This window comes from Triticum urartu, unplaced genomic scaffold, assembly GCF_003073215.2.
Source record: "Triticum urartu cultivar G1812 unplaced genomic scaffold, Tu2.1 TuUngrouped_contig_4887, whole genome shotgun sequence".
NCBI classification, from domain to species: domain Eukaryota; kingdom Viridiplantae; phylum Streptophyta; class Magnoliopsida; order Poales; family Poaceae; genus Triticum; species Triticum urartu.
In genome coordinates, this window is record NW_024115513.1 from 997 (window position 1) to 11,878 (window position 10,882).

General features: G+C 42.2%; 1 pseudogene; it reads right to left on the minus strand.

Moving 5' to 3' along the window:
* Window positions 1-2,636: 2,636 nt before the first annotated feature.
* LOC125528455 lies at window positions 2,637-5,148 on the minus strand (annotated as a pseudogene).
* Window positions 5,149-10,882: the final 5,734 nt, after the last annotated feature.

The following is a 10,882-nucleotide window of genomic DNA, read 5'->3' on the forward strand; positions in this document are numbered from 1 at the left end:
GCTATGTTGCTATGCTGCTAGAAAGAAAGGAAGAGTTCGATGTCCATCAGTTCGTGGTTTCAGAGATTGCTTACCGACTTTCATTCATATTGATCAGATCAAGGGTACCGAAGTCTTCATTGATCCAAAGAAAGAAGCTGACACAGGCAAGACCTGGATGATCGAGTTATCATATTGACTTGGTCTATCCTCGTACTCTTTGGTACCGACTCATTATTTTTATGCGGCAATCATATCACTGTCTTTATCGACTCCATGCAAAACATGTTCATTGAATTTGATAGGCCTAAAATGGCTAACATTATGACCAAAACTACTAACATGCCAAAACTGGTAATAGGCCCACGGATCTCTCTGGTTATCAATGCTATTTTATTGTGTTATGTAGCCTCGCTAACCACAGGTGTTGATCCACAAGAACAGAAGAAGCAACAAGATTGTGCTTCCCTGCTTTAGGAGTTTCTTCCACCTGTGTGCCTATAGGGAGATAATGACTATCCTAAAACCCTTATTTGCGGTTAATTGTTAATTGGATCTACACTTTTGTTGGATCCACATCTTTGAAAGAAGACTAGTTTGGCACGGGCGGGCTAGAAAGACTTCGAGGATAAAACCGATCATTCAACAGATAAGGTCCTTTTGGGTGACTCTGGATGGAGCAAATCTATAGCATCAGCCAGTCTAGCGCGTTCTAACCACTATCGCTTTTGTCTTGTAGAAGTTTAATAAATGCGACTGTGAATTAGGGCCAGTAGATTAGAACTATAAATTGACCTGGTGTCGACGCGTAGACGCTCACCATTATGGTTCTATTGGTTCTCATCGAAGTATCTAAATGGTTCTATTGGGGTTGTCTTCGAGAAATCCAAATATTATTTGGAATTTACCACCCGTGTGGAGCCTTGAATGCGACTATAAATTGGATCAGTCACACCGGGCGATCACTCTCCTAGAGAGCTCTTATGGCTCTCATGTGATAACTAACTCTCCTTTCTCAGAATCTTCTGAATCGGGATCCGTGGTTGCGTCTGTTGGCAGTAGCACTTCTTCATTGTATTTGTGACTTGGCTTTGTGAAATCTCCCGTTGACATTCTAACACATTGGCATTCTAATCTTTGATTATTTCTTAATAAATTTGACCCGGAAGGCTTTTTAGCTGAACATAAGGAGTGGTGTGCGGACCCACAGGTAGTTACCAATATATCATTAGTTTAGTTAATTGCCACACGCCAAACAGGTGTCACCACACTGCCTCCCAAAGGCTTCTTTTAGGCTTCCCCGCCACATCACACGCTTGCTTGCTTTTGCTAATCCGATCCAGAAAAAACGAACATTCTCCCACGTGCTTCGGGCCTTGCAATATCAGTAGATGCTACCCACGTGGTGTCATTATCAGCGATTCTCAATTGATCAAAAGAAATGGGATATAACCTGCCCCTCATTGTCCAGGTTTTCTTTGAACAACATCGGTCGGACAAGAACAAAGGTTTTCACCATCGTCTTTGCGCTTTGCCGGAACTATGTAAGGTTTACGCTCGTGACTTCACGAGATAGTGATTGTCAACATCCCACAAAACTCTCACTCTCACTCTGGCAAAAGGAAATGAATGTATCTACTCCTTCAAACAATAGGAAAGCAGACACGCATCCTACCCGCATCAATGCCTCTACCCTCTTGTATCTACATATCATGATATGGATACCCTTGGTCATTAATAAAGGGAAGATGATTTTAGACGAGGTGATCGGACTAACACTGAGTGCATTTGTCCCAGCTAGGCTTATTACGTTCTTAGTGTTCTAAAGTGGGACAGGCGCTAGCTCTAGTAACCATTCTCCATTGAATGGAAAGGGCTTAGAAAGACATTTATGAAACTACGAAAGCATCACTCTGGCTTAGAGTCACCAACCATCGAACCTGGATGCAGCTCATGTTCGAGGTAGGTTAGTAGCTCTAGCCAGAAGTCGAAAAGCATTAGTTGGTGATAGCCCTTAGGAACAAGAGGAGGCTAATGTAGTGAAACTGGATGAGCAATGACGAGGCCCTTTCATGCTATCGCCTTGGATTGTTCACCTAGTTCAGAGAACACTCAGGTTGTTTAGAAAGCGTAGCGTTAGGAGACACCAGGGTGTTACCATTCAAGAATGAGATCACACCAGTGGTACCAGAAGCTCCAAAGACTATTGAAAACAAAGGGAGTGGACAGACAAAGAAGAGAAAGGAACAAGAACCCAGTCCTCGAACCCGTATAAAGCCCTAAGTGATCTGCTCTACATCAGAATATGCACGACCGAAACCAAGCAAAATACGGTCATTGGAAATATGATGGGGCCTTCCATTTCTCTCCCGTGCGCTCATCCCTTGTTTGTTCTTTGGGACTAGCACACTTTCCCTCTCTTTGAAGTAGATTTCTCAGCTCCACGAGTCAAACGAAATAAGGTGAAAGGCCCACTACTTCTTCATTCATGGCTTATTTATTTGATTGATCCCCCTTTCGTATTCATTCGACCTGAGGTGAGGTTGGAACAAGAGTTTTCATAAAAATAATGGTTCTTCTATGCAATTATGAACGGGCAGGCCTCTTGTGGATTCCTCCAACTCTATGAATGAAGGGGGGAGTATGAGGAAGGTCAATTTTCTTTCTATATGAAGATGAAAAAAGGATCCGGGTCAAACATTTCTTACTTTTGTTGAGTATGACTGAATGAGGAAGAGCTCCTTATGTGGTATCACTTTACCACCATCTGAAATGCGCGAAACTCCGATTGGTGGAAGCCAGTCCATGAAGATCCCCCCTTCCCTTACGTGAAATTCCCCTCTTTCGGTAAGCATCCAGTATCTCAGCAAATGAACATTTCTCTAAGCTTATCATGTATCTTATACGTCGTTTGAAAGCTTCTCCAAGGATCCAACGAATAGCTAAGGTTTGTTGACGATCCCTGGCTACAATCCCAGGAACATCATAACTAGTACCTGCGACTCCTACTTTGACCACTTCGCATATTGGCTTTACTAGCAAAGATGCCCGTGCGTTGCAATGGGGGAAACAAATTCTCGCACACTCCTAATGACACATATGTGTTGCCATTTCTCCTTTTTCGTGTCCCTTGGTCATGTTAAAAAATAGACACATGGGAACATCGAGGCATGAAGACCACATTAAAAATTATTTTTCTTGTACGAGCAAATTATTAATTAATGTATTTCACTAAACGAAGGTGGAAATTAATAAATTAATAAATTTCTGATCCACAACCTAAACAAAATAAGAAACTCTTACAAAGCATACCTATCTCAACTGAACAACAAATATATAGCAGTTTTAATAAGATGGACGGAAATCAATGGTAAACTGATGCAATTGTAAAGAAAGGTCAGGTAACAGCACCAATTGATCAACTGATCAACATGTATTGTCGGCTCTACTTTGTCTTGCAATGGAAGTCGTGGCAATAATAACCCCTCACAAAAAAGACACCGATTGTCGGTGCAATGTGCATAGTCATTAGTTATTTGAACTGACAAAATTTCCCTGTTTGCTTTATTAGCAATTGATTCCTGATTGAAGCCATATGTTCAGATAGATAATCCATGCCTTAGGACTGAACCCGTGGCAATAATAATTCCACGAACATATTGTCCTACAGCAAAAAATATTGAGAAGGGATAGAAGCCTGGAATGATTGAACCTAAGGAGAGAAGGTAAACGGTACCTTTGCTATTGGCCAGACAGAGCAATACAGCTCTAGCAGGTCAATCTCATCCGCGTCGAATTCATCGAGCATGGTGTGTCCGTTATTCCCTAGCAGGGTCGGCCACATGAACGTGTGCCTCTACAATACAAAGCACATCTCTATGCCTTGCCTCCACTGTTTTAAGTTTAACATAGAAGCTATATGCTTGTAGCTCCCCTCCCTTTCCTCCTACAGTCCAGCATGGAGTGTGTATGCCTTTTTTGTGTCTTCATGAGCCCTCCGTCAAAGTTATATACGTTGAACAATCCCTTTTGCATCATCTCATCCAAACTAACATTAGCTTCTTTGAATTGCTCGCTGGTGCATAGCTTAGTATCATACTTTGCACTCTTCTGGTCACCCTACTTCAGATGGGCAGATAATGCAACATTGTAAGTAAGTAAGTACATCAGGATGCAATACTTGGCCAGTGTGTCCGTACTGCCGTTCCCTGGCTGCGCCGTCCACATGAATGCAGGCACATCCGGATATGCATGATGGTCTTTGCCCTAGGCCACTAACCTGGGTTCAGATGGCTGCACGCTGCTGCAAAAGGGTTGCCATTCTGGAACTTGGCGGCGGCGAGCCTCGGGTTGACGGCCTTGCTGATGCATCTCCCCTCGGCGTCGTGAAACACCATCTCTAGGCTTGGCAGCATGAGTGTTGCCATTCTGGAACTCAGTGGCCGCAAGCCTCGGGTTGATCGCCTCAAGGATGCATCCCTCGTCAGCGCCGTGGTAGACGATGCCCAACAGTAGCAGTAAGTCCGCGTGGGCCTCCTGAAGCTCGTAGGCGGCGAGACTTAGGTCAGGTACATCGAGGATGGACCGGCGCCGTGGAGGTTTCGCCCAGATTTCATTTGATTCGATCTTATTATTAGGGTGCGACGTGAGGGAGGAAATCGGGGTGGTTAACTTATTTATAGCATTTCGATCAGTTTCTGAGTTGTAATACAAGCTTTGTTCTTCGATGGAGTCAGACATGAACTCATGCTATGGACGAACAGATAGGCGGTGGGCTGGAAGCAACGGGCTGGGTGGGCCAAATCAGGCTGGACATGCGGACATATGCGGTCGAACGATTTTTCTGTCGAATGTTCGGGCGGAAGCAATAGCCGCTTTATTATTAGGGAAATATTAGTACCACCTTGGAAGAAAAAAACTGAAAGCGTAAATTCACGGGAAGAAGCGTATTGTGATGGTGAACCCAAGGAGTCAATCCGTGCTTTATTATTAGGGATAGATATTATCTACGGTGTCAACCATACGTTTTATTACATCACGTTCAGTTCGAGCTAGGCGGTGAAAAGTTTTATAAACAATAGCACGAACTCTCATTCTTTTACCATAGATATTGCAAAAGTTTACCAATTTCTTGATCAATTATTTTTGCTCACCATCAAAGTCCCCCATATAGCTGAGAATTTCTGAGCAATTGGATGCCTCTTTCGATGACGAGGCCGATAAATTGATATTACGCGATCGTTACTGTCCATCTTTTTCAGCTCTGCCCCCGAAAAGAGAAAGGAAAGGAGACTGATCTTGACGTCGGCGTTGGTTTTTCCAACGAAAAACAAGAACATTCTTTCACGAACTTCCATGAAAAAATGCTAGTTGCCTTGTAACGCATACACTGGAGCGTTTATCCCATCGACTAAGGCCACTATACGAGTTTTCTGAAGAGCAACATTCTCTTATAACCAAACATCGCAAAGACAGAAAGGAGTATCCTGAATGTAAGGCCAATGGCTAGCATACTTCGCTGAATACTCATGATATTCAGCTAAAGCTGGATGCATATTATATTATATTATATTATATCTTTCCTTGGTAGAGCGAAACTTTGAACCCAACACAAGCAACTCTCCCGGTTTAGCGATATTGATGGGTTCCAGCCTCATTCCACTAGCCCTAAAAGGATTCTAAATATATAAAAGAGGGGGAATGGATTCTACAAGAAAAGGCGGGCAAAGGTAGTTCAGGGGTCAATTCTTGGAGCATAGCTCATTTCTAAGTCCCCAACCCATCTCGTGCTCGTGCTGTACGCGATCGAATCTTGCGGCCGGATAGAGCATTGGAATCACCGAGTCGTATGAAAAGAGGGCTCTTCTTTTTAATATTAACACAAAGGCTAGCTCCCCTAGGGGTTGTCATATTACAATCATTTGTATTACTTTCCTACCAATCCTGAACTAGCTATGACCCTTATAGCGAGCCTCGCTTTGCCATTTCAGATAGAAACATATGGCGCTCCTAAAGTCGATTGGATACTTTCTTTTTTATTGAATTAAGCTAAGCCGTGGACTTTCTCACGTGAAGAACTCCTTTCTATGAGCTAATGGACTTGATCAATGCTAGTTCAAGTTCACATCATATTAGGAAATTAGTTCATTAATTCGTTTATTTTCCAACGAAGAAGCCTTGCGCTACTCGGAAAGTACTGATTAGAGGGGGGCGTGTGGATCCACAATCCTAGCCATTCTCACAACGGGATAATAAAGAGAACAAAGACCATGAGAAGAGATTACAACATCCAGAACGAAGCCTGTCAAGCCAACCTTCCCTCACTGCGAAAATGCAACATCCGGCGTACTCATTGGCTTTGACCTCAGATTCATTACTTGCTAGAGAAGTAGTTTACATAACTGCCACAGCTCCAATGCGATAATCTTGTTAATCAGCAAAGTAGCTAGCCTAAATAAGGAGTTTACAATCGCTTGACTACAGAGTAAAGAGCGGCTAATGGGAGATTGCTTGAGTAGGCTCAGTAAGGGATTACCCGCGGGCAGGGTGAAAGAGCTTTCATTAATAGTATGAACTGGTGGATCAGCAAGATAGCTAGAGCTCCTTAAAGGAAAGCAAAATCCAATTCTATATTATATAAAACTATAAAGCAAAGATGAGGAAGTTGCGCCTTTACTCGCTCGAATTAGAGGAAAAAGGGGATATGCAGCAGTAACAGCTTTTCGTTCAATAGTAAGCAGGAAATGTAAATAAGAGAAGGGTAGAAGAAGTGATCCACGCATTTCCTTATTTCACAATGGATTTGACTCGTTAGAGAAATCATTTCTTAGGTATGCTACATTCTTTGAAGAAAGAGTAGGTTCTGCTATTTAAGACTTAGAGGAAGTGATTTCTGGGAACTAGCAGACCAAGCCAATCAATAAGGAAAGCCTGTCAAGCAAGGATGCCACCAAGCAAACCTTTAATAAGCATCTCTAGCGCAGTCACTTCTCTATAGAAAGAAAAAACATGCAGTCAAGACTAGTCACATTAGTTAAACAAGTGATTCGCTGATATTCAGTTCAAATAGAAAGAGTAGTCACAGCTGCGACAAGTTGCTCTAAGAGGAAGGAGTTGACTTACTTTCAATTCCTAATACAACAAGAGTGGATTTTTTTCATGTAGCATTTCTACCCCTATAGGATTTCCCATCTTAACCGAGAATGGGTGCCCACCTTGTACGTACCGAGAATGGGTGCAGCTCACCCCATCTAAAGTAGCCTGAAATTCATTCCTCTACAATCCAGAGCAGTCCGAACATGTATCGCGATCTGGACGGACAAAGAATGCCGTACACTTGAGTGACCCCCTTTTCTGTGACCACCACCAAATTCAAAAGAAGAGGTGAGATCACCCTGAAAAAATCCTTTGTAGCTCTTAAAATATGGGCCAACCTCTCCATTAATATTGATACTCACTGCACCTCCTTCTACCACTTGTTTAATCCAACCTCTCCACTTCTCACTAAAGAAAACCCTTTTTAAGCAAAACCTCTTGTAGAAAATCCCAATTCACCCTGTCGTATGCTTTTTCAAAGACTAGCTTTAGTATGACCCCCTCTTGTTTAGTCCTCCTAAGCTCATGAAACACCTCATGGATAGTGAACCCCATCTAAAATATTTCTGTTTTTCATAAATGCCATCTGACTCTTACTCACCACCTTATCTGCAACTCTCTCAAGCCTATTTGTCAGTACTTCAGTCACAATTTTCTAACAAACATAATATAAACATATTGGCCGATATTGCTTGATAGTTGCAGCATCTTTCATTTTAGGAATCAGAGTAACCACCCCATAATTAAGTCTTCTAAGTTGCAACTCCTCAGCATGCGGGCTATCAAGCATTCTTTTGACCATCTCTTTAACCATCTCCCAAAAATGTTTCTAAAAGATTACTGGTAAGCCATCTGGGCCAGGAGTTGTATTGGTTTTCATACCTTTAACTACTAACTGTATTTCCTCCATAGTTAAAGGCTTAGTCAACTCTTCTGTGACAGCCTGATTTTTGGCCCTTTCTTTTTCTTTTGTTTTTTTAGGTTTTTTCTTGAGTTTGCTTTTTCCGTGGCTGTGGTCTGGAAACTGAAGAAGATGCCCTCTTCTTTGCTTTCAGAGTGGCTTGTCATTCCAAAATCCTTCCCTAGACCCTGTCATTTTTCATCCTAGCCCAAATCCCAATATTGTTTTCATTGGGAATATTCCTTTTCTATTAAAGGAATAACTCAAATTGCCCTAGGTTGTGAAGCAACCTTTATTTCCATCACTCGTAAAATTCCGAAATAATTCTCATAAATTGTTTGGGTCATATCTTTCTCAAATATGTCAAAATATTTCATTTGTCATGTTTATCATCATGCTCAAATAATTCATTTCCTATTCTGCCCTAAATGGCACATGGTGAAACAGTGCTATTTTCATTTTCCCAATTAACCTCAAACTCCTTGGACACCTTTTCCTGTCCATATCATTGCCACATGCCAAAATGCAACCTCATTTGCCTAGTAATTATTTATTTATGATTTTCCAAAGTTTCTATCCAGAAAGAAGCTTTGTGAAGGAGGTGCAAGCTAGGCATATCCAAATGAGTTGCCGTTTTGCATGGTCCCTCACATCATCATATCATAGCCTTCCACCAAAGTAGAGCTCATGTCATGCATCCATGTGAGCTCATCTTCTATTCTTTGATTCTGTCCAAAATTTCAGTTTGTGAAGCAAGTATATTTTATCTTGCTCCATTATGGCTGCCAATTTTTCTTAGCCTTTTGTTATCCATATAACCTACCTCCACCCATTTTGGGCATGGTTCATGAAGCCATTTTCCCTCTAGAATTTGTTTAAGTTTCTGTCCAGAGGAGATGTTTGTGAAGCAAGTACCAGTTAGGCTTGGCCAATTGGTATGAGACTTTTTGAGAATCTTCATAGGACCAAATGACACTGCCTTGCCCAATTTGAGCTCAAGTTGATGCTTCATCAGAGTGCATCATCCTAATCTAGTTTCTGGACTAGTTTATGTGGTTGTTAAGAAACTACATGAAATCTTGATCCTAATTCTCTCGAAGTTACCAGGGTGAAAGTCCTTCTTACCCTAGACCTACCAGACAACTCCATTGCTTCCAAACTCCTTCCCGTTGATCGGCAGTTCTCATCCAAGTTTACTGTAGTAAACTACAGAGGTGGTTTACCACTTAACCAGAGCACCTTTAACCAATCTACCACCACAGTTGCAACCTACCCAGGAAGGCCAAACCCCCAGACATCGTTTGGTTTCGCTTGTGGCACTGTGTGCACCAGTGTGCGCGGTGACCACCGACTTGGCATGCAGTGGGCGCGTCCAGAATGGCTTCTTGCTCGGGCCCCTCCTCTGCTCGGCGTCTCAGCGAGCACGGGCATGTCCCTTAGCTTCCTCTCGTCTTCGCCGTTCTCCTTGACCCCTCTCCCCCTCCGTAAGCCCCTCCGTCAGCACTCGTTGCCGCATGCCCACAGGTGCACTGTGGCCAACCGCGCCTTAATGGCGTTCGGCCGCGTCTCTCCTGCGCTCCCTTGGCCGCCTCTTCCCCGTGAGCTCTCCCTCCTCTTCCCTCTCGTCACCTCCCCCTGAGTCTATTGCGAACTTTTAATCTAAACAAAGAATGATGTGCCTTTTGTTTGGGGGACCGCATAGGAAGAAGCCTTCACGGTATTGAAAGATAAGTTGACACATGCTCCTTTACTCCAACTTCCTGATTTTAATAAGACTTTTGAGCTTGAATGTGATGCTAGTGGAATTGGATTAGGAGGTGTGTTATTACAAGATGGCAAACCTGTTGCATACTTTTCTGAAAAATTGAGTGGGCCTAGTCTGAATTATTCTACTTATGATAAAGAATTATATGCGCTTGTTCGGACCTTAGAAACATGGCAACATTATTTATGGCGCAAGGAATTTGTTATACATTCTGATCATGAATCTTTGGAACACATTAAAAGTAAAGAAAAACTGAACTGTAGACATGCTAAATGGGTTGAATTCATTGAGACTTTCCCTTATGTCATTAAACACAAGAAGGGTAAAGAAAATGTTATTGCTGATGCATCGTTATACTATGCTTTGACAACTTGACTTTAAAATATTTGGTTTGGATACCATCAAAGATCAATATGTGCATGATTCTGAATTTAAAGATGTATTGTATAATTTTAAGGAAGGGAGAACTTGGAACAAGTTCGTTCTTAATGATGGATTTGTGTTTCGTGCTAACAAGCTTTGCATTCCAGCTAGCTCCGTTCGTCTTTTGTTGTTGCAGGAGGCGCATGGAGGAGGATTAATGGGACACTTTGGCGTGATGAAGATGGAGGACATACTTGTTACACATTTCTTTTGGCCAAAGATGAGACGGGATGTTGATCATTTTGTTGCTCGCTGCACTACATGTCAAAAAGCTAAGTCACGACTTAATCCTTATGGTTTATATATGCCTTTGCCTGTACCTAGTGTTCCTTGGGAGGATATATCTATGGAACTTGTTTTAGGTTTACCTCGAACAAAGAAGGGGAGGGATAGCATATTTGTTGTCGTGGATATGTTCTCGAAAATGGCACACTTTATACCATGTCATAAAAGCGATGATGCTGTTAATGTTGCTGATTTGTTCTTTCGTGAAATTATTCGCTTGCATGGTGTGCCAAATACTATTTTTTAGATCATGATACTAAATTTCTTAGCCACTTTTGGAGATGTTTATGGGCTAAGTTGGGGACTAAACTGCTTTTTAGTACTACTTGTCACCCCCAAACTGATGGACAAACTGAAGTAGTCAATAGGACATTGTCTACTATGCTTAGGGATGTTTTGAAGAATAATAAGAAAATGTGGGAAGAATGCTTGCC